Genomic DNA, 25,071 nt, shown 5'->3' on the forward strand with positions numbered 1-25,071 from the left:
AACACATTTCCAAACCAAATTCAGAGATTCTGAATCTGAACTTACTTTGTACATAAAAAAAATAACTACTTTCTGCAATGCTTAAAGGTTGCTTTAGCATCATTTTTCTACTAATATTATGCTTAATCTGCATTGGCACAGTTTTCAAAATATCTATCAGCATTGTACCATAGTAAAATTTAAAAAGTACCAAAAATATTTAGCCAAGTTTTTTCTTTCTTGAAGGTATTAAATGATACTAAATGTATTAAATGATGATGGAGATGAGATATCAAACCTCATGAACGAAGAGGAGGAGTATCATGGTTCTGCATTATATTTTATTTCATTAATTTGTTTCTTTCTCCATATGAGTTCTGTTATCCGTGCATGTGGAAAGAAGTGGGGTAAATCTTAATTTTCAATATTTGTTTCAGTGTCATACCATACACTCTTCATTTTTTATGCTGCAAAAGAAAATGATCCTCTTTTGTTTGAGCAGCAACTGTAAACAAAATCTTGAGCCTGGATGCATGATGACATGCGAGTTATTTGTCCTTCAATAAAACATATAAAAGGTAGTAACCTAAGCTCTTGTGCAAAAGACAACCTACAGGGTCATTAAATACCAAAGGTCTTGCTCTGACCCATCCATGACCTCCTTATCTGAAGCACCTCTCAGAATTGATAGAATCTACTTTAGATCTTGGGTACAGGAAACCAAAGATAGGATAAAGGATCAATATAAACATTTCAGAATTTTAGATATTTACTAAAAAGGAATATTTGGCCTTTGTATGTTTAAGTGTATCCAAATATCTGTTCAGAATTGGAGGACCCTTTCCTAGCATTTTGTATACAAGAAATCAAATGAAGTGTGCTGCAGAGTAGAAGTGGGGCAAATGCTGAAGGAAGACACTGAAACATTAGGTCTTGGTATGGTTTTAAAGCTGCAGAATGGCCTTGATTCAGAAGCTTTGAGGTCCTACATGTTTGTTGTTATTTATAGTTTTACTGCAGTCTGGATTTCTCTCCTGATCCCAGGTGAGCACCTTAGAGGTTTAGAGTGAGATGAATCCAAAAATGTCCATGTCTGAAGAGTGCAGCTCGGTGCTTTGCCATCACTTGCTCAGATGAATCAGGAATCATTTTGCCTATCCTGTTTAATTCCCATCTATTTATCTGGTCTGGTGCAAAGGCACATTTTTGATGTTAGTGCACTTGTGCTTCTTTTGCCCATAAATAAGAGGAAAGTTCTGATTTGACTTCCATGCAAGTGGCCACACAGAGATGTAATGGAGAAGTGACTTTTGCTGTTCACACCATCAGGTTGCCAAGAGGAAGAGATGTCCTCCTGTTGAGCAGTAGGTGTGCAGTTCTACCCGAGCAATATGCAGGTCACCAAGAAAATGCTTGAGGACCAGAAATAAAAGTGGATGAGGATTTATTTTGAAATTTTTTCCTTCTATAAAAGTGGGCTCAGTGGAGTAAAATCTTTCTCATCTGTCTTCCATGGCTTTCCTCATTTTGGATTTGTATTTTGGAGTGGTATCTGGACTTGGGCTTTTCTCTAGGAGTCAGCCTTAGTGGAGTGAGCTGTATGTTAGAGGTCAAGTAGTAAACTTGATAATTTGCTAATTCTGTGTTTCCAGACCTTAACCTTAAAAAAAGCCTGTGCAGACACCCTGGTGTACTACCTATTCAGGGTTAACACAAGCACAGATAGAACTGGACACATGATTTGACATGTTTTTTAATTATTTGAAGTCTTGCAATGTGTAAAGTAAGGTTCAGCAGAAGTATATCAATTTATTAAGACTTCAACTCAGCATATATTAGGTTTATCTTAATATTTAGAAACACTGCATGACTAGCTCTGTCATGTAGCTGAATCAAAATTGTTCGTTACCATTGCAGAAAAAAGGAATTGTTCACTGAAAAAGCTCAAAGAACATCTGATTTCAAATTGTGTTTGCAATTAAAACTTTAATTTTTTTGTGCCTCCAAAATTCAGTCATCTGTTCCAAAATTCAGCCTCTCTTAATGGCAAGGTATATATATCTTACAAAGAAAAAGGAATGGAGAGGTAAAATGAGAAAAGATCTGTCTTTAAACTTTGGGTAGGAAGCTGAAGTAAGCAATGCAGTTGTGTAATAGTGAATAAGTGTATATTACATTGCTTGAACATGGTATTAATGTGTATTGGTGATTGTATTAAGCTACTGAGCAGCCAAATTTGCAATTTAAAATTAAACACAAAGACCAAAATATCATTTTTAGTTAGATTACATATGTAAAGAAATCTTCAGGGGCTTAATTTTCTGAAAATTAAGAGTGTAGATTGATGCTGGATTTTTCATTTCCAGAACCAATTCTCCACTGAAGAACAGATGTCATCTTTCAGTTTTACTAGATGCATTTAGATTCCATCCAGTTTCACAAATTTCCCATTTCCTTGTGGATCATAGTCAAGATGATTATTTCAATGCTAGTTTGTTTGTTTGTTTATTAAAGGAATACCTGCTATGCTGCAGGTGTTATTAAGTTGGTGGTCATGGTATGACTAGCACATAGAGTTCATTGTTTACAAATACTTTGACCACACATTGAAAATTGGGAGGTTTTGTTTTTAAAAAATCAATACCATTTCAGCTATTTTTTTTACATTAGCAGTAGCATTTGGACCCGGTTTCCAAACACTGAAGCTGATCTTGTACATATCTGTCTATAGGGCAGATTCTGTGCACACAGACATGTCACAGTGACTGCTGGAGTCTAGTTCTGCTGACAGTAATAGTTATTGCTATAGCATCTAAATTTTGAGGAAAAAATGGATGCTTTCTTGCTTTGACCTTGTGAATTCCACGTGTTCTTAATGGGACTATGTCCCAAATCTCTGAAGCCTTTTAGGGTATTTTGCACATGTAGACTAGTAAGAAATAGAAAGAGATCAGAGGAAGTTCTGTTAAAATTTGTTTTCATAAACTAGCTGTTTTACATGATACAACAAGACCTGGTAAGAGTACCTTGATGCTTTGCTAGTTCTTTCACAAGAGCTCAGGCCAGGAGACATTTTAACAGGAAAAAACCCTTGATGTAAACATTAAAAAATCTATTGTCCTTTCTCAGGATAATAGAGAAACATATCCCTTCAAAACCTTTCCCCACTAAAGCTCGTTAAGATTATCTCTACCTTAACTATGTTTCTTAGTGAGTTTTTTAGATCTGTAATCCTTTACCCCATCTTCTGAAAAGATGAAACTATTTAGCACAGGTTTCTAGTTTAAAAATGGAACTCTGTTTGCTCTACTTTTCAGTGGTGCTTACTCCAAGTAAATTATTTGAATACATTACTTGTCATTTAGATTAATTTCAAAGAACTGAAGATATCAAACCTTTTCATTGCATTTAGTCTGGAGGAGAAACCTAGTATACCAAGTTGGGTTTTTTTTGAAGGATTTTAACCATTTAAGAACATAACATAAAATTGACTGGTTTTAGTTGGTTATCTGTTCCTATTTCTTACAACTGAGTAGCAATTGTTGGAGGATAGAGTGGCTGAGTGACTGGGAAGAAAGGGACTGAAACCCGGGAAATGCTGTTGATAGCTCCTTCCCTTTGGAATTGCTGTGTAACAGTAACAACAAAAACACTCCTTCTCCAAACTAGATAAAATAAAATCTGTTTATCTAGCCTGTGGAATCTGGGTGCCAGCTTTCAAGCAGATGACGTTTTAAGCTCTGTAGATGCTAAATCCTGAAACATTTGGTCTAGAGACAAAAAGCCGATATCAAATACAGCATTACTGCTAGACATAGTAATGGTGTATGTATGCTGCATTCACACAAAATAGGGAGATGATTGCTTTTTTGTATGTTGCTTAGGGTTTTTTCTTATGTTAGAGTATTAAAACAGATATTAAATTTTATCATTAATGCAGTGCGTGGTCTCTCTTCAAATCCCCTTAATTACAGATTGACTCCAAGGATTACACAGCATGGATTTTAATTTTAACTGAAACAAAAAGAAAAGCTGCTTAAAAATTATTCTTGCTGAGTGACTTGTTGGACCACAAAACAATTTTAACATCTTTTGACAAGTGTTGTCAAATTTAAAATATTAGAGCTGAGTTCACCTTCAAACTCCAGTTGTATCATGTCTACTTCCCAAATAAAATGTTTTATTAACTTTGTCCTCACAAAGGAATGTCTGCTTCTCACATTTTTGTTTTTTCAGTTATTTTTTAGGAGAAAAAGACTCACAGTCTTGCTGAGATGTGTTTATGTTTGAAGAAAGTGACATCAGACATCATATTTCTTTTCTTTGGTAATTAGAGAAAAATTACCAGGCAGAGTTGATGTAGGAGCAACATACATATTTCACACTCTTACATTGTTTCCTTTCTGACCCCTATCTTTAGAGCTTAAAACTCTGAAAGCTTCATTCTGTCCTGAAAGATAGAATAGCAGGTCTGAGTCCAGAAACAACATTTTCATAAACTGGGGCCTAATCCAGTAAGCCTCACGCAGGAAGGTACTTCTGTAAGTACCTATTATTCCTCTGAGTAAAATCAGATGATCAGTAAGCAGTTTTTCATCAGTTTCTTCTGGGGTTTCTTTCCCCCATTTCTTAAAGGACAAAATCAGCTTCCCAGTTTGTTTCATCAAGTAAAACTCAATTGTCACAGCTTATTAGTATTTTTTGTAGCTTTACATTATATCTCCTCCTTGTTCTTTAAGACACACACAAAAAAAAAAACGTTACTCTCCAGAGCTGCATCAAATAACTGCCCAAAGCTAAGTGTACACAACTTCTTGTGAAGTAGACATAAATGAAAACACTGTCCTGTCTCAAAATGGGGATTCAAGTTTCTTGCTTTAAAAATCAGCTTGTTTTGTAAAAGAGTAATAACTTTGAATACAAAAGGCTGGAGGAATGAGAAATTAGCTTTTGGCCAGGAGGTCACCATAGTGCTGAGGGATAAATCTGTCACTGCTGTTTAATAGTAGTTAGTGGTTTGATAAAGTTCCCCCAGTTCAGTTTGTTAGCTTAAAACATATTTCTGAGACTTCACAGATTTGCAGGTAAACATCACCATTATTGCTGCATCTTTTTATGTGGTAAAATTTTTGCACTTAAAAAGGGTTATTTTAACAAGCTTTTTTCTCCCTTTTTAGGTGTCGCTGTATTGTTGCTATCACAATGTTCAGTGGTTTTCTCCATTATTGTACTAGTGTACTTTTATTTTTAATGGATCAGATTAAATTCTGTTGCTTTACCAAGCATAAATCCCTCCTGTTTTAGCAGGAAGGTATTTCTAAAGCAAGCCAATGAACAAGGTAATTTATACACAATATTGTTTGTTTTAATTTGTCTATTATGTGTAATAGTCTCAGTGGTATATGATTTTCGTGTCATGTGTGCTTAATGCAGAGGCCAGAAATAGCAACAAATGAGGTGAAATAGTGTGGTAATAAGTGTGTTTGTGTATGTGATTTCTTCTAAGTATTTGTCAGGTAATGCACAACGCTGTGAGTGATGCTGGCAGCTGGCAGAAGTTTGATACTTTGTATTTGCTGTGGTTATGTTCTCTTGGCCAAGCTTTAAATGTATTATTGTTTAGATTTAATAAAAAAGTACAGAAATTAGTTCATAATTTTTGTCAAAAACCAGATAAAATGGCTTAAAGGAAATAATGATAACTGATTTTCAGTACAAAGTTCAATTTTGCAGGTCACCTCTTGAGGCCTGTTTAATAAGATTGTGAACTCTTTTGAATGCCTGGTGAAGTTAACAGGGGATGAGGCGGGCTGTTCAGACAGATCCTTTAATAAATAACACCATCTCTTTACCACAGTGGACAAAATCTGGAAAAAAGAAAAAACTCACTTGTGTCCTAACAAAAATAAATGTATGCGTGAGCGCTGTCTGTCTTATGAAGTCGTTTGTGTTTGTTTAAGTTGGAGCACAGGACACACAGTAAGTCTGGTGTCTGGTTTTTGAAACCGGGGTGTGTAAGCGTCTACGTCAAAAAGAAAATCATTCTGGAATCTGAAGGCTGAGGCTGGGAAGAAAAATCATCCTTTACAATAAGTAAGACCTGATTTTGGTGTATGTTAACTTTTCAGCGATGTTGTATGTTTGCAGTACATTCGCTGCTGGTGTAGCTCCAAGGCTTGTGCTGCTTTGAGTATAAGATTTCAGGATTTTTGCTGGAGCTGTATTTTGATGTTTAGATTATGAACCAGTTCTGTATTTTGGGGTGAGGAGTGTTGCTAGGATTGTAGTTTCAGTCCAAGTGTAACCATCTCGGTGTTGTTTAACAGTTTTTCAGAATTAAATTGTAACTGTCAGTATCTGCTTCATTTTTGTTGATATATTACTTTTTTCTCTCCACCTGCATAAGGGAGTAGGGGCTACATCATTTCTGGAGATTTGTTCTGTTTTTTGCTTTCCATACTCTACCTAGTCAGTACTTCATGGCAGTTAAAAGGATGTGCTCTTTTCTGGAACAGCTAATTTACAAGCAAGTACTTTTTCAGTTTTGTATATATTCTTGCACAATAATCAAAAACCCCAAGGTTTATTCTTTTGGTTTGGGGGATTTATGGCACTCTTTTGTTGTTGTTAAGTTTTTTATTTATCCTCTTATCCACTGGATTAAATCTCATTTCGTTATTGCAAAATCCCCTCACTGCCTTTTTAGTTGAATCTCAATCATGAAAACAAGGAACCCTGAATTACATTTGAGGAAGGAAGTGTTCAACTTGAAACATAGTGCTTGCAGGTAAATCAGTGGACACTGAAAATAAAAAAAAAAAAAATTAGAAATAGAATGGCTCTTTATTTTATGTGACTGATTTGAAGTTGGCTACATCTGAAAAGGAATGAAAAAATGATCTCTTTGCTTGAGACTTGCCAAACAATGCTATAAGCTCCAAGTTATTTTGAGGTGGTGAAAGGTGAAACATTCGACATGTTCTTTTTGGGTAATGCTTTAAAAAAGAGAGGGCGGGAAAGAGGCGTTGCCACATCAGAGTTAAGGGTGTTTGTGGTTGTCCATGACAGCGCTCCAGTTTTAAAACACCTGTGTTTACTTTCCAGCTTTTCTCAATCGGCCTGAAAGTGGCCTAAGAATGGCACAGACAGACCTGCAGTGTGTCTGTGTTGCCTTTGCAACACACACACACACACAAAAGAAAAGAAAAAAAGACAGAGATAAATCTCTTGTTATGCAGCTAATCATTAACAGCATTTTTGTGCCTAGCTGAAAACATTTTGAACTTTTCTAGATTTTTATAGTCCATCAGGTAGTGCCTGGATATTTTTTTCCTAATCTATTAAGTTAAATTTTTTATCTTTGCTACTTTATCTTCTAGCAAAAATAAAATAAGCTTAATGTTGGTTTGTGGTAAATAATAGTAGTGGTAAATAATAATAACAAAAATCAGTATTTTTGTTGCAAAGTGATATTTCATTCCAATATTTGGAAATAAGTGAACCAGTGCTCCAATTTAAAAGTAAACAATAAAAAAAATAAAAACAAAACAAAAGAAAAAAAAGCTAGGCACAGCCCTCCCTTTGCTACCTTCCCTGAAAAAAAAAGTCATCTTTTTTTCCTGTGTTGAGTTTTGCTTCATAAAATCCTAGTGTTTGATGTGTATTAACCTTCTGCAATGTTAGTTTATGACATAAAGACAAACTGAGATATCACATTATTTCAGTACTTGCTTAAAAATTTGAAAATCATTTATATGTCATTATTTAAGATATCCATCTTCTTATTAGAAGCATATTTTATACTACTGCTCCAAATTTATTTAGTATTACCTTTAAAATTTGCTCATGTTTTACAAACTTTCTTAGCTTTTTAAGAAGCCCTCCTTCACTTTTTCTAGTTTGTTTTTAATTGCAGTATTTCTTCTGCCTTCTACTTCAGACGATATGTTCCATTCTTGTTTATAAAAATGCATGTGCTTCATTATTACATTTGTTTTTCTTTGCAGATCATTCAGTATAGGTCAGGGTTTTTTTCCTGAAAGTGGGGGAAAAAGCAAAAGAAAATCAAAGAAAACACAGTGCTGGTACAGGAGCACAGGTGATTTTTCCCCTAGATTGATTTCTTTTTCAAATTGTGAGTTTAAGAAGTACAAAGTTAGTGTATGGGGATCAGCAATATGAAGCCCCTTAACCAAGATGCAGAGCCTAACTAGAGCACAGTTGCTTTAATACTGGTTGTTCTAACACAATGACTCGACAAAGCAAACTGAGAATGTGCCAAATCCTCTTCAGATCAGGAACCTAATAATCTGAGAAATTATGCCATACTGATCTTTCTTGGCAGTTCCCAGCAGAGCATCCACCTTGCCATGGCTTCAGCAAGGGGCAGGAACAGCAGTATGGGTGCAGCTCTGACAAAGCTGGCTCCTGCAAAACACACAGCACACTCTCAACTGACTGCAAGGAGGGGTGTTCAAAAAGTAAGGGCCTTAACATTCCCATTTTTCAGTGATTCTACAAGCAGATCTGGGGGATACTCTGAACACAGAGAAGAGCTTGTGAGGTAAATCCTCACCCGAGTATCTGCACAGTTGTATCACCCAAGTCCTCATAGGAGTAGCAGTCTTTCATAGCAGTAAAGGACATAAGCCAGCTCCTTGGCTAAGAAATGGGAGGCACAGAAGATATAAGAGTTCACAGAATTTAATCCAGACTGCCCCAAAGGTAATTAAATTATATTTTTTTCAAAGATAAGGAAGTTGTCACATTTATTAAATTACCAGCTGTAGCTGTGTGTAGATGTGTTTTAAAATCAAGCTGGATAATGTCAGTATGTGAAAGAGGAAGAAAAAGCTTTCTGCATTAGAACTGTTTTTCTGAAGGCGATACTGCAGTATTGATAAGGAGACAAATAGGAAATAGCATTCAAAATATGTCTGAGTGGTACCTACCTCTCAAGACTTTCAATGATTTTTAGGTATCTAACCCTATTGAAATCCCATGAAGTACTTGTCTTGATCTGCTTCAGGACCTCTATAAATCTAATGGTCTCTTCACTGTGTTACATGCCTTAAAATGACTCCCTGCTCATTCTAAAACTGATGGTTAAATAAAAGCAAAATTCAAGATAGCAATTTTCTGGCAGTTAAAATTTGAATGTTCTTAAAAAATGGCATTGCCCTTATGAAATGTATTTATTCAGTATATCCTTGTGACCATCTAGTTTTAGTATTACAGTACCAGTGAAATAACCACATTCATTACAAGTGTAAGACAAAATCAGGTAACTATAAGAAAAGTCATAATTATGTGAGCTGTAGACCAATTGTCCTGCAGGAGATTTGTACACAAATGGGTACCAAGTTGTTCGTGTGGTTGCTCAGACCAGGCATGGATGGCTTATCTCTGTTCAGCAGTGTTAGGATTATCAACACATGATACCTAGCATCTCACCTGGGAATACTTTCATAAAGATCTTGAAAAGGGCTTGTGTGGTCATTTGTAGCAAGTCTGCAAACAGGGTTTTGGTGTCCCTCCTAAATTTGCCAGACTTTGGACTTTTTCTCTTCCTGTACTGTAATAGCATCAATATTGAGAGAACTCTTCTATCTTAGGACAACACAGCCAAAAAGGGGCAAATGCAGAAGTTACAGTCTCTTCAGCTTTGGGTTTTTTCATTCTAATCAAGAGTATATTTTATACCAGAGATCTTGTATATCTTGCTACCACTGATATATCACTGGTCACCCACTTCAATTTTGTCAAGGCCTGTATGCTGGCAAGATTGCTTGTACCATCTTGCCTTTAGTCACTTTATGATCCAGGGATAAGGAAACATCCTAAAGGTAGGATGTATTTTCATCAGCCTCAGCACCACTTCTTACCATGTTTTCTGGGGCTGTCACATCCTCAGAGGAGGAATGTCTGTTTCTACATAGACCATGTGGTGTTGTCTCACCTGGTCTTAATCAAGGTCCAGTTGGAGGGAGGCCAGACAGTTTATTTGGCTTGTTTTTAAAACATGTCAATAAGTGAGATTTGCAACTCAGTTCTTATTTGTAAACATCATCCAGTGCGTTTGGCTTCTCTGCTCAGTGGTTGATCTTGGGAAGTTGCTTTCTTAACCACCTGATACATCAGCTGCTGCCTCTGATGCTGTGCAGGAAGTTGCCACCTTCAAAGTCTTTACTGATATGCATACTTAATTTATAGAAACGGTGCATGTTACACACTGTAAAAACTAAAAAATTCATCTGCCTTTTTCACCTTTCAGTCAGAGACTCTCAACATGAATGGGAAAGAGATGGAGATGTTCATGTGTGCTCATTAGGCCTGTGTTTGCAGTAATTGTATATATAATCCATGGGAAATAACTGTTTAAAAATGTCCTGGTTTGTAAATAAGAGGCTCATCTTCATCTTCTTGATGACCTTTCACTGTTCTGCTCTTTTTCTGTGTACCAATGTGACTGGAAGCCTTCTGTGGTCTTTAGATCTCAGTCTCCTGGAAAGAAATGATTTCTCAAGAGAACAGTGCATGAGACATGCTTTAATTTTAATACACTTTCAATATGGAAAAATATTTAATTTTTTTTTTTAAATATCAAGGAAACAGGGATTTTTAGCCACATTTCCCTAAGATAATGAGGGATATATGATTATGCAGTCCTTTTTTTTTTTTTCACCTTTTGATTTTTAGCTACTTTCAACCACATCTGACAGAAGGATAATGACTGGACCCAAAAGGGGGTTTCTCTCTTCTACTCAGTCACCAGTTTTTATGGAACTCCTAATGTCCTACTCAAGGGGAAGTTCAGGTGAACTTCATCAGTAGGTTTTACTGTTTGGTAGAAGGAAGCAGTGCAACAGGGTATCACTACTGTCCAAATGATGGACCAAAAATATTACATATATGAGCTGGAGGTATTTCAGTAGAAGGCTGTACAGTGTATAGGTAGAATCCATTAATTTTATGTGGACATTGAAAGGAATATGAGACTGGGAGAGAGAGAGGCTTGTACAGAATAACTTAATTGATTGTTACACTGTTTTTAGAGAGATCCTTTTGCCCATGGAATTAAAAACATTTTAATGTCATTATAAACTTGTTGGTTGATTGGTTGGTTGGGTTTTTTTTTTCTTGTTTTATATAAAAAAAATACTGCCTCCAGTTGCTACTATTGAACTGCAAGTTTTAAATCTATCAAGGCTAGTACAGCCATGAAGAGCTTCAGTCATGTCTATCCATTACTCTTTTTATGCTACATTTAAAGTGATGACATTAAGCCTTGAAAGAGTTTTAACTTATCAAATTAAAGTCTGTACCTTTCATTAGTTTCTAATGACATGAACATTAACTGATCCCTGGCAGTTTTGGGGGGAGCAGTGAAGATTAAAAGAGGTGACATTGAATTAAGTTGATGTTGAAAAGATACTGGCACCAAAACCACCTTTAAAAGTTTTAAATCCATTCACTTTTGTGGTCAAACATTCATTCAGTGGCATTTCTGACTTTGAAAAAACATTTTAAAAATAACTTAAAATATGTTAACAAAGTCAGAGAAGTGAGTCTGATTTTTAAATCTTAGAATAATATCACTTATTTGTCTTCAGAAGAATATCCCATTTAATATGGGGATACACATTGTTTAAGATTCACATTGTTTAAGTAAGTACTTTTAAACAGAAAGGTTCATAAAAGCAAAATGTAAAAATAAATCACAGAAATTCTCTCACACAAAAGAAAATGGAATATGAATAAATATTTATTTTTATTCTTGCATTATGTTCTGTGCTTTCCATCTTTTGACTTACCTCTGAAAAGTACATTGAGCTGCATTCTTCTCTCCCATGTTTCCATACAAATTATTACTTCTGTCTTCTCACATTTTATACCATACCTTCAACATCATTTAAGTTTCTTCTATTCCCCATCCTCAAATTTTTTTTTTCTTTTGTCTTTCTTCAATGGTTTCCTTACTTATCCTTCCTTTTTCTAGTCTGGGTGCTTGTTTCTTCCTCATGTGTCTCAGCCACTCCACTAAGACACCAAGAGCCTGACCATCCCCAAAGACCTTTGTCCCATGCTAAGAACTGTACCTAGCTACTGTTATTTTCCTGTGTGTTGGCTTTAGTTGTTCTGTGAAGCAGAAGGATTACTTCAGGTCTCCACTAGTCAAATGGAAAATGGATGACATGAGCAAAATGTGAAAAGCTCATTGGTAGCCTCTGGAGAAATATTGCATTCAAAGTTGACAAATTGCAGGGGATTTAAGGAGTGCATGATAGAGCAAGCAAATGGCCTTGCTTTCAGCAAAGTTATTCATCAGAACATTTTCCTTCCTTTCAGGAAGGCAGGTTATTCAGACAATAATTATGAGTATTGTGTATTTGCGCAATTGTACAGTGTTATTATGTGCAAAATGCTACACTGAGGTAGCCAGTTAATCAAGAGTTAACCTCAGTTCTGGCATTTCTGAAGCAAGCATCTTCATTTACTCCCCTTTCCCCTGAAACAGTATGTTAACATTTTTCATTACAGGATCATGTGTGCTTTATTTCACTGCATTCCTGCTCCACACAGTATCCAGAGAACAGCCAATCAATATATTTTTTTTATCTTCTTTGTTCATTATGTGCTCCAATCCCTTGTTTACTGGATACTGTTCAAACCTTTCCCTGAAAACAGAATTTTGAGCAACCATCATGGGGATTTTCTCTAGCATTCAATACTATAGAATACTAGGTTTAATAAACAATGATTTAATGTATTCTTGCAGAAGTGTTTTCTTCATACTGGGTGAGGAAACCAAGGCATGAAAAATCCAGGGTCAAAAGTACCCACAAATTTTGCATGCCTATTTAAGATGGACAAGATTTACATTTTAGAATATTTATCATTTTTAAATTCCTGACACTTAAGACCAAGACCAAAAGATATTTTTGTGTCATTTAGTTTACCTTCTGAATACCATAGGTCATTGATTTCACCAGTTGTCACTGTATTGAGCCTAGAAATTTCTGAGGTTTTAAAACCTGCTTTCCAGAAAGATGTCTAGGTCTGGTGTAAAAATTTCAAGAGGTGGAGAGACCATTTCCCTTTGATCATTTTTGCCAGTGTATCAAGTTGCCCTTACTCAACCAGATTAAAAATTCCTTTACATACTGTATTTTCTGTCCATTTATAAAGGACAATGAGAATCTGTAGCAACATAAAACTGTTCCTTTCCTGATACTTGTTCAAAGTTAGCACATGGCCTCAGGGTTTTTATAATCTGGACAGAATAATCTGAACCCCCAGGGTTTTTTATAATCTGAACAGTTCTTTCACTGTGTGCCTTTTTCTCTAGTGCTTGCATTACTGGTATGGCTCTTTTCCCCATCTTCTCTGGGTTTTTATCACCCTTTTGTTTTCAAATTCTGACACAGATGCGTTTTTGTATCTTTGTTTCTCAGTGTCATATATAAAATCAAGTCACCTTAATTGCTTCACGGTGATACTATTTTATTGTGCACGCACAAAAAAAGTTGCTTTTTCCCTGTTTTTTCACAGCACTGTACTGTCATCTTGCATTGAAGTTTCATATCTTTATCCGAGTCAGCGTTTTCAGAATACAGTTGCTCTTACTTTTAAGCGTAGCCTGTGTTCGCTTTTCTCAGACTGAGAGTTTGCATTTGGTTTTATTAAAATGTCCTTGATTTGAATACCCCCACCAAGTGACCCAAAACATTGTTTCATCGTCGTTGTTTCCTTATTTTATGTTCATGAACATTTCTAGCTGTGTCTACCTGTTTCCACATTATTGAAGGATATGTTGAATAAGAGAATGCTATTGCTGACACCTGTGCAACCTTGCTAGTATTCTAGTAGTACTCAGTGACAGTTGCCTCTTGGAACACGGGGGATTTGTGAGGTTTTAACTTTCATTCCAATCAGAACCCACTTAAGAAATTTTTCTTGATGATGTGTAGTGATTCTTTCATCAATTTATTACGTCTGACAAGTGCAAGCCTAAAACATCACTGTACAACATCCCCTTCTAATCTTATCCAAGAAGGAAATCAAATTTGTGTGGCAAGACCTATTCTACCAAAAATGTGTTGACTGGGAATAATTATAGTCTTCCATTAAAATCTGTATTAATTGAATCCAGTGTTTTCACTCATATGGCCCAGCTTTAATCCCACTAGTCTTTTTTTTTTTTTTTTTTCCTATTGGCACATTATTAGTGCTCTTCCAGTCTGGGAATGTCCTGGTATTTTAACACTGCAACACCTAAAGTGAAAATTGTCTGAATTAATGAAGTAAGTGTAAAACTTATCCATCCTTAAATTCTAATAAACTGAAAGCGCTTATTCATTCTACCTCAACTGGAACTATACCATCCTGATTTTTTCAAAGACAGACCACATATATACTGAACACTCCTGGCTTTTTTTTTTATCATAACTTTATTTTATTTACTTTCTACATGAAAAAGGAGCTGTACTTTTACTTGGTTGTGAGGTCCCTTTTTTTATAGCCAGGACTATAAAGGACTCCCCAGTTTTCTATGATATTCTGCCATCCTTTTTTCTCTCAAGTATTTTGAATACTTGTTTAAGTATTTCTGTGCTTGTAAAGATTCTGGTTGCTTTTTCCCATGTAGAATTCAATCAATTCATTATCACTTATCTCCAAGTGGATATCAATATCTATTTCAGTGACTGATACTTCTAATTTTGTAATGAGATTGTTTACCTCATGCTCATAAATAATATATGGTTTTTGAAGTATATAATATTAGTTTATAATTGTCCACTAAGGCCTCACAGAATATGCGTGCTAAACTGGCCCTATGGCATAATTCTTTTCCTTTCCAAAGATTATAAAAATGTGCTGAAGCAAAACTTGTTCTATGTCCTTGTTAGCTGACCAGCAAGTCTTTCTTAAGTTATTTTAGTTAGCATATTGACCTCTACGTGTTCAAGAGCTGTGGTCCTGTGTTACTGATCATTCTAAAAGGAATAATGGCATGGTGGGGGAGGGCTGTGTTAAGGCATCCTGTTTCCATTCTGCCTCTCTTATTCTTCCTGTTAATCAGGGACTTCAACATGCCAGTTGCCCAACAGATTTTAGTAATATTGGTTATATAAAATTTATTCCCATCAATGAGAGTTTCCTCTTGCTGCTTACCCAGATTCCTAGGATCAAAGCATAAACAATTGGAGATTCCTTTCATTATATTCTTTGCCACATTGGTTCAACTTGCTCGTTAGGTGCTGAATTTGAGCATGTACCTCATTTGCCTTCCAAATAATCTCCCCTTGTGTTGCTGATTTAATATCCTGGCTGCTCCAGCTAGTTTCCAACTGAGAAGATTAGCCTCCTACTTGTGTGGTGTAGTCTGTCCTGTTCATACAGTCCCTTCTTTCACTGATGTGCTGTTTCACAGATTGAAATCTGCCTGGTTTTTCAGTTATGGATGACAGACAGAAAATGCTGGAAATAAACTTTCTCACTTGCAATAACTGTGGATAGCCAATTACATTTTAATTTTCCTCTAAATAGTTTTCAGTGTAGTTGCTGCTTTCAGAAATTTCATCTAATTTCATGTCCTCTGCTATGAGGACCTTATATAGCATTTATGTTCTGTCTCCCATTCACTCCAGTTGCAGCTGTGAGTGCAGGGTATTTTGGCAGATTAGACACAAGGGATTTATTTTGCACAGTCAGAAAATGGGAAACATACTATCAATCCCTCTGAAAACTTTCAGTAAATTCATGCTAAGGTGGTGTCATCAAAAGACAGATACATTCCACAGCTGCTGAGCAGCATTCAGCTACATTGAATATGAAGCATATTTGGTCTTTTACTGCAGTCCCATCCTGTTGGCTGCAACAAAAGAAACAGGAATAAACGGGTTACAGGCTCTTTCAGTGGGCAGTGGTGATTCATGCCAAGGTATAGGTCCACTCTGTGCAACAATTAGACAGATGTCTGCAAAAAAAATGACCATGCACCTAAAAGTAGCATCATGATGTGTATGTCCTGGCAGCCTTACCTCTGGTATTTCCTGATATCTCTGTACTTGACTTCATGAGCTTATTAATATTCTTCCAAGTAAGGGGTTTGCTCACCCAGCTTTAGCTGCCACTTGTCAGGGATCCATTTGTAGCCAATATAAGGAGGGGGATATATCACCTCAAGGCAGTTTGCCCTTTCTTAAGATGAATACAGATGGTAGGTGAAATGATGTTTGGAAGTGCCACTTCATGTGGCCAAAGGAAGAGGAGATAAATGGCATAATTTCTATGTGTGTAGTATTTGTGTGTAAATTATATACATAGGTCTTTGTTGAAAGGTACACTCAGAGTTGTGTTCAGATGTGTGTGGCCATATATACCCCAGTATTAAGATCTAGATGTACATAATACTTTGTGTCTCTTCTACTTAAAACAGTTTAAAATAAATCTTAAATCAATCCTCAGGTGTGTTAACATTGCATTTGAATTGAGCTACTGAATTTGGATCCTGTCTTAATTTGCTCTGTGACCAAAGAGAGGTTTTGTGTTGTAGATACTGCAGTGATAGGGAGGTGACTCTGGTTGGTGAACAATAGCTCCTTCCACTTCAAACGAGCTGAGAACTGCTTAAGGTGCAGGTATTGAATGGGTTTCTGTTAGAAGCTTGGTAAGGCATTGACAGTGAGAGGTTGCATGGCTTCGTCCTTTATTCCTCACAGTAAAACAAAATAAAGATGTGTTCCCTGGAACCTGAGGGATATATTTCTTCTTGTCCTTCTTTTTGCCCTATCAGTTGCTAATGATATCTACTTTTTTAGATTCGTGCTTAGGAGGTGATGCTAGCCTTAAGACAGATTCCATGGTGTTGTCCTTCCATTTCTAGTTTGTAAAAACCTTAAGCTATCACTTACCATCTTAACAAAGTGTTCTTCATAAAATTGAACTCTTAGTTGCATGTCAGTGTATGAAACTTTTCTAATCAATATTCTTGATTTAATCTTTGTTCCTTAGAAGAGTTTCTTCCTGTGGTCTAACAACTGTAAAATGAGTATATTAAAATTACAGTGGAGGAAAGAGTAAGAATGGTTAGTTTAAATTATTGTATTTTTGACAAACTTTGGGAAAGTTCCATTTTGTTACAATAATAATTTAGTTCAGTGCAGTAATGGTGATATTGCAAGATACTTGTATCATCAAATGTACTTTGAATTTGTCAATTAATATTTATTCACCGTGAGCTTTTTTCTGAGTTTTGAATTTTATTGTAGGTACAAGAAGTTAGTTTCAATGTAGCACAAATATTTCAACCTAAATGGTATAATTACAATAACAATTATATTTATAGCTACTAGGAAGCAATTATCCCTCATCATAATTCTCCAAAATATAATACAAGGCATGTTACAAAAGATGCTTTAAAATAATATATCAATAAATTAAAAATTTTTGAGGAGAGCAGGACAAGCAAAGAGTTTAGCTTGTAAGCCTGTCAATGGAGTAATTGCCGAAGGTTGAAAAACCATTGTTGGCTACAGACTCTGACCTAGCAGTTTATCTAAGAGAGATACAAATTTTGTTTTATATAAAACAGCTTCTTTCCAGAGAAACTGGCAATCAAGCTGCCATTTGGTTGATGTTAAAGCAAGACTTTTTGTGGAAGGTTATATACCACCTGGATGCTGGATAAAGTTCTCAGAATTTTTCAGAATACCACAGTGCAGTAAATTAAAAAGAAAGCTAAGTTTTATAATATGTTGTATTTTAAATTTGTGTCACACTGTGAGGCCTCAGCAGACAGCCCAAGTATTAAATAATGCTTTTTTGACTGTAGAAGTATCATTTTCTTGAAGCCTGAAAAATTAATTAATCTTTGTAGGAAAGAAGAAGTTTATTAATTCTTGCCTACAGTAACAACTTATTAGTGACTAGACCAGAAAGAAACCCCTTGCCCCTACTCTGACAACTTGTGTTGACGTCAATAGAAGCAGCTTTGGACTCTAAGTAATTAAGTCCAGTGAACTGCAAAGACTCCTGTGACATAATTTTGACAGTTGCAGTTCATCTTTAATTGTTTCTATTTCATAAGGTATCACTAACTCTTTGCTGGAAGATTTTTTTATTATTATTTTTTTAAAAAAATTAAATAGAAAAAAAAAAAGTCATATTGGTGGCATCTTCATTGAGCAGCTACTGACATGTCACTAAGAGCTGGTTTGCATTAGTGCTTTCTTTCCCAAGAGGTGGAGCACAGCTGGATTTCCATCTTTGAGTAATGGCAGGACTTCAGTGTATCTTCACACATCATGAACTGAGACTGGCCACCAGCTTCACTGAAAAACAGTAGGTTTTGGGTCTAAGCTTGAAAACTTCTTAAATTTGTGAGTCCACTCTTTTGAACTATTTCATTTTACAGAATAAGATCTTTCTTTTGTTAACTCTGACACTTCAATTAAATTTAGGGTGTATCTTTTGTAGAAAACACTTAAATTTTACCAGCTACCAGGATTCTGGGCCAAAGGGCAGAGTAATATTGGTATAAATTGGTGAAACAGTGGTAATTTACAGGTTTTAATATAAAAATCCAAATTTGGTCACTTCATTATGGAATACAGAAAAAATGTGAGTTGAGGAAACAAATCTTGATTTCTTAGTACTTTACCTTGTAGTCTCAAGTCTCACTTTTTCTTGCTGCTTTGACCTCTGGCAATAGTAGTGGTGGATATTAGGATAGTAGTCCATTTCACCCAGGGCTATTGATAATTTCGTCATCAGAAACAGTTTCTTCTAAACAGTTTCTTCTAGGATGTAGTTCCTCCCCCGAGGGGAGTGGTCTTTTGTTAGATTATGTAAATCGAGAAACTCATTCATTACCACTGTGTTGCTAATTCGTGCCTTAACCTGCAGAAGCAGGCATTGCATGACTCTTTTCCTGCATACAGCAAACGTGAGAAGCCACTGTTCCTGTGCTTGCTTTAGTTTCTGGGGAGAATTGAATGAAAGTAGATTCAAATCAGCAGGGGATTTGTTTGTCAAATTTTGCAAATCAGGCTGCAGAAAATGGAGTTTTACAAGCCCCATTCAGCAGTCCAAGATATCAAACTCGCTTCAGTTTTCAATATTACATTCATACCACTCTTTCAATCTTAATTTTGATTGATTACTTACCAGCAGAAGTTTATACTGAAATCTCTCCTTTGTCCTCTTTATCCCTTGCTCACCTTTTCATTCTTTCCATGTCAATTATTAACACTGTGACGTTACTTGTTGCTGCAGTAACTTTGTTTCAATGCAGCTGTTGCCAGGTGAATTTTCTTGAGGGCTTGATTGTCACATTTACAAAGATTTTATGAGACATCAGAAAAGTTTTTATTTGGCCAGCAGTCTTCAACTTTACATTGTTGGGGAACTGGCCTGTGCTGTCTCTAGAGGGTTTTTTTGAAAACAAAATACAAAGGGAAACACATTGTGCATTGGCTCACACTTATGTGCGGTAGGGTTTGCTAGCAAGGTAGATACCAAGAAATTGAAATATATTGGATTAAGTTCACTGGTACAGACTTGCTGTGGCCCTGGTGCAGGGGAGGTTCACAAGGGCTCAGCCGACACAATGTGTTCGATTCATGTGTTAATTCAGATCTTTTTAGGTCTGTTTTTCAGCTGGGAAGTGTTGCTGTAATTAGGTGGTGATTCAAAACTCTGTGTTACCAGGCTGTGACTGTTGCAAGACAGGGGACCAAAGTCCAGGTGCTTTCAGCTCCCTGTCAGCATGCCAGTGGCCACACAGTACACACCCTCAGGTGCTTTTCTCCTCTCAGAGTAGGGCTGGTGGTTAATTCTGCAGAGATATACTTCCAACTGTGACCGGTTCAGAGGCCTGAATTGGCCATCTCAACTGGAGGATTTAGGCAGCAGAGGCTCTTGCTGAGTACATGCAGTCTGAAAATTTCCTGTAGTGTGTCTTGACTGAGGAGAATGAAACAATGTTCACCACCATTTTCATCTTTAAGGCTTCAGCTTCCTGCTTCCTTTGTGGTAGGTGCTGCCATGAAACTTCCAGAACACCAGCTCTGAAGAATTTCCCAATTCTATCCTGAATTATCTGTCCACATTGGATAGAAACCTTTCTTCTAATGTCTTCCTAAGGCAGAAGAGCTCTGTCATTGCTCAAATTATCCTCGTTGGCACAGTCTAAACTGCATTTGTAGACCAAGCAGGGACCAAAACTTTCCTCTGTGCCCAATCCCCTCCGCCAACTCATTCATGGATGACAAACAAAAGGCAAAGAGCCAAATTTTGCCTTCCAGGGGAAAACCCAGTACAACGGCTTCAAAGCACTGCAAAAGTAGAGAGAAGCAGCTGGAGAAATGAGATAATAAAAAACAAATTAAAAGCCATTGCTTAAACCCATTCCTGCTCCTTTCCTCTTCTCATTATTTTTATCATTCTTCCAAAAGTAGGAAACAACTAGACTCAATTTTTCTGTTTATTTCATAGTGTGCAGTGGATTCCTGATAATAGATGGGAGTATGTGCACTGAAGGAGCCATGTCCATTTTCTTGCTGTAATGACATGTGGGAGCAGAGAAGTACATTGCTTTGCTTTATCTCAAAATAAGAGTGTACACTGCAGTGCATGTTTCTTAAAGTATAGCTACCATGAGAGTATATGTTTTTACTCATCCCTATTACTGAAAAATCTGGCTAGTTAATTTTTTCATGTGTCCCTTAAAATGTTGGTAGTTCCTGTTAATTTCCCCAGTGCTTACTGATGAGCCCAGAACTGATTTTCAAGCTTCCTTACTTAAAGCTCAGAGAACAAGCTGCTTATGATGACCCAACAGAGACATAAGGGAGATCTATGAAAGGCAGAGTATTCAACCAGCCTTAATCCCTGCTTTCAGGAAGGCAGTGTCTTTAAGTACAGACTAATTAGTGAATAGACCTGGTTGTAGGTTCTTGTAGACATATCTTTTGTTGGCTTGAGATGAACTGAGCGGCTAATAGAAGTGGTTTAAAATCTCTGCTTTGCTTTTCTTTGAATGCATTTAATAGGGTATCAAGATGAGAAAATATAAATCAGAGCAGGAGCAAAGGTAAGTAAAAACTGTCTGACTACCTATGTTAGTATATTCCATTTAGATATTACATCCATTTAGATATTGGGACTTATTCTTGTGGCTCCCAGGCCGGGGCTTCTTAAAGAACTATTAATTTTATAACCTTTGACGTATATCACTGCGAGAAAAGCATGCGGGTTTTTTTTACTGTTACAGTAATGTATTATGCAAGCATTACTTTGCACTTAAATAGTATGTTAAAGTCATCAATCATAAAGTGATCGATTAAGATAAACACAGTTCTCCCATTTTAGTGCTAGGGAAACTTAATTCCAAGAAGTGAAGTGAATTTCCTTAGGATTTGATTACGTGCCTGAGACTAGAATCTAACTCTCTAGAGGGATGGCCCCCCCTCTTTAATCATTTCTTTATTACATATTGTATGATAAAATTTCCCAACAGGTAGGAATAGCCATCTGTACATTCCAAAGTCATTTATGGTAAAATTGAATGCAAAGAGAGGCATATGGGAAACTGAGTGAATGATGACTGACATCTAGTCATAGTCACCTGAAAGAGAAAGCATTTCTTAATCACCAAGACATTAAAATCAAGTAAGAGGCTTATTTTTTTTTTTAATTGTGGTGTTTTGGGGTGTTTTTCTGGTTATATTTCCCCCACTATTTGCATACTGCATGACCTTGACATAATGCAGATAGGAAGCAGACGTAGCAACTTACTGTTCTACTCATTTTTTGAAATTAACCATATATTCCAGTAATATTCAATAACAGTACCTTGGTTATTGAAACTCATAACCTCTTTGCTGCTTTTATCACCTGTATTATCCATAGGAGATAATTACTGCAAAGCAGCTGGCTGTTGATTTTAGAGAGCATCAATTGTTCTCCTGTCCCAGCTGTTGGCTAATAAGGACAGTCAACACATCTGTTTCAACAGCTGGTAATTAACAAAAGCCTAATTGCTGCAACTCTTTTAACAACAGATCTATGAAAGAGTAAGGATGTGGAGGAATATTATTTACTCTGTTCTCGGCACTTTCTGTGGCCAGTTTCTTTTTTCTTTTTCTACTTTGAACACCACTGCCTTTGTCTGACACACTGAATGGCAGGACAACACAATATGGTAATCCAGAGCTTAAGTTTTTCAGATCTCTGGTGCTGTTTCTTATTGCAACATTTCTTTGCTAAGTTGCAAGATAAAATGGATCAAAAGCATTTTGTGGAGTCTCGTACAACAGAGATAATCGACTACAGTATGCTTATGCAATAGGGCTGCCAATCCAGCAGCTTCCAAAAGAAAGTAATGTGTTTCCTTGTTTGTGGATGAGTGGAGTCTGCACCCCTTCCCCAAAAAAGTGTCTTCATTCTGAAAGTGGTGGTTTTTTAAGAATTTTTATACTGCTCTTCAGACTCTTTGCAAAATTTGTAGTACAGACAGTGTTTTTTCTTTTCTCTGATGAGACCCACGTATGTTGGTTAGTTTAAAAGTAAATGTCAGGTGGCACCTTGCACTGCAGAAATATCTCACCATTTTATTACTACAGAATTGAAGAGGGTTCTGCACAATGGTTGTCTAAATATCTATATTTATAGTATCAGTCATCAAACACTAATTCAAAGACATTTCTCTTAATTAGACTTATCCTTGGGTGCAGCACACATGTAATTGGAATACTCATCACTAAATAGGGAAAATGCATGTATACAAATACAGGGAAATGTTAATCCCATTGAAGTCAACAGTGAACTTCTGTTGCCTTCAATGGGTCAGGATTTTCCCTGCAAAACCAAATTTTCTTAAAAGATGGAGACAATTTTGGCATTCATTGTGCTACCCATGAAAAAAAAAGTATTCAAGCATTAATAGATCTATGGCTGAAGTATTATGCAAGTCAGGCATGTATTACAGATTGTGTGGAAGACTTGAGTCAATAAAAATTTCTAAGAAATAGCATTTAAAGTGCTATTTTGAAGTGATAAACTGATGATGAGAATAGTGGTTCTTTGGTAAAAGTTAGTCAAGATCACTTGATTAAACTTGCCTTACTAACATTTCAGTTGGCAGATCTTTCTGTACACTGAGTTCTTAATTGTCTGCTGGGTATGTTGAAAAGTATAAAAGAAATTCTGCTCAAGTGCTTGCCATTGACAGAATACAGATTGCATAATTAAAAATATTCTGGCAAGACACGTTTAGTTCAACAGGTGTTCAAGTTTAGAAATGTCTAATAGGTGCAGTGAAAAAGTAGAGTATATATTTCGAATAAAAAAAACAAAAGCATCGGCTAAAATTTTAAGATAGTAACACAGGGAAGTGGTTGCTGTCTGGGTTTATCAGGAAGATTTTTTTGTATACAACAATCTTTGTCGATCAAAATTATTTCTTTAGTCTTGCACAAATAAGAGGAAAGATTATACTGTGGAAAGTTGCTGGAAGATTTGATAGTTGAGAAAAATGTTTCTTTTCAGTGGATTGTGTTATTTTATTTCACAAGTTAACAGTATTTAAGAAAATTATCATGGGTAATGTATCCCTTTTCTCATTCACTCTCCTTACTCTAAAGATTACAATATTACCTTTTTTCCCAGTTGAAATGTAGTTGAGTCTGAGTTGCAACAGAAATTTAGGCAACTAAGCACCAAAACGTACAAAGGAACTGAAAATAATGTTTTTGTTCAATGTAAAGATCTAGTAGAATGTAGCTGAATTGATATGCAGCAGAAGGTAATATGATTACCTCATAAAAAATTTAGTAAATAGATTTTTAACAGAAAGGAGCAGAAATCTTTAGTATCAGAACATACTTTTGAGTCCTGAGTGATGGTAAATCATCTATATCAACTGATTTTGTCCAAAAATATAGCATCCATAACAAGCCATGGATGGGTTCATTACCTGCTGGTTTGATACGAAGGTGCCCTCTATTAAATTTTCTCCTGTACTATTTCCATCAGACAATTGTTTCCTGTAAAGACTTAAATGTATGTTCTCACAAACACCTCTATTTGCTTTTCATTAATTTTAAGTCTGTACTCTGAGTTCTGCTTGGGTAGAAAGCATTGATGTAAAATTGTGGAGAAAGCAAGATGCAGGGAGTTGTTCTGTTCAGAATCAACTACTCAGACTCAGTACGACTGATCCCTTTTACACAGCTAGCATTGAATGGATAGAGACTGAAACTGTTCCAAACTATCTATTCAGGATGCTTGCATCACAGGAGACATGATGGTGCCTTGTTCACAGTGTCTCAGAAATTCATAGTCACTCCAGTTGCACAAGTGGCTCAAGGTCACGAAGCCTACAGCCAGCCTCAACAGCAGACATGGAGCTCCTGTCTTTTTCCCAAAAATGCTAGGCATGGCATAATCCACCTGGAGAAAGAACTCAAATCCTTTTGATATATTGTTTGATAGGAACTTCAGATATCAAATGAGGATACTAACAGGCTTGCCAGATTCAAAGTTGCTTTGAGAATGTCCTAGTAGTTATGCTCTGGACGTGTCAATGTGAGGCATACACACGGATTAATTCTTATTCCTAAATTTCCTGATAACAAATACTTTTATTCAATAAATTTTTTTTTTTCTTTTCTTAGATGCAACAAAAGCTTTTGAACTCAGCACTTTGGTTCTGTGGTTTTTTGTTTGCAAAAATATCAGATAAATTTGCATATGTATACTTGCTAGTCATTCATTTTCCATAAGGTGAAGACCACAAGGTGAAGCAATAAACATTAACTCTCAACCTCTTGCCTGCCTTTTCTTCCAAATCCTGTAAGAGTAATATGATGTAATTGGGCCAATTCATATTTATAGTCTTCTACAGACACATGTCTTTTATGAAAGAATTTTGGTTAAATTCTGATGATGTGATTAGACACTGCTGCCTTCTGCAGTAGTACTGTCTGTCAGGAGGTAACAGTCATTCTGTCTCTTTGTGTGAAAGATTTTAATTTGGAGAGTATTACCACTTAGCATCTGTTATAAGCTTTGAAGCGTAAATTGTTA

General features: G+C 36.1%; 1 protein-coding gene and 1 long non-coding RNA gene across 8 annotated transcripts in view; one reads left to right on the forward strand and one right to left on the reverse strand.

The window, feature by feature from the left end:
- The window catches only part of MIPOL1 (mirror-image polydactyly 1), a 184,808-nt gene that overhangs the window by 96,664 nt on the left and 63,073 nt on the right, over positions 1-25,071 (forward strand). The window lies entirely within an intron of this gene.
- LOC147652640 (uncharacterized) lies at positions 17,224-19,599 on the reverse strand. Its single transcript, XR_015287636.1, has 2 exons — positions 19,150-19,599; positions 17,224-18,314 (listed from the first exon to the last, which is right to left on the reverse strand). It is a non-coding gene; the product is annotated as an uncharacterized LOC147652640 (long non-coding RNA).

This window comes from Cyanistes caeruleus, chromosome 6 (assembly GCF_971803275.1).
Source record: "Cyanistes caeruleus chromosome 6, bCyaCae1.hap1.1, whole genome shotgun sequence".
Taxonomy (NCBI): domain Eukaryota; kingdom Metazoa; phylum Chordata; class Aves; order Passeriformes; family Paridae; genus Cyanistes; species Cyanistes caeruleus.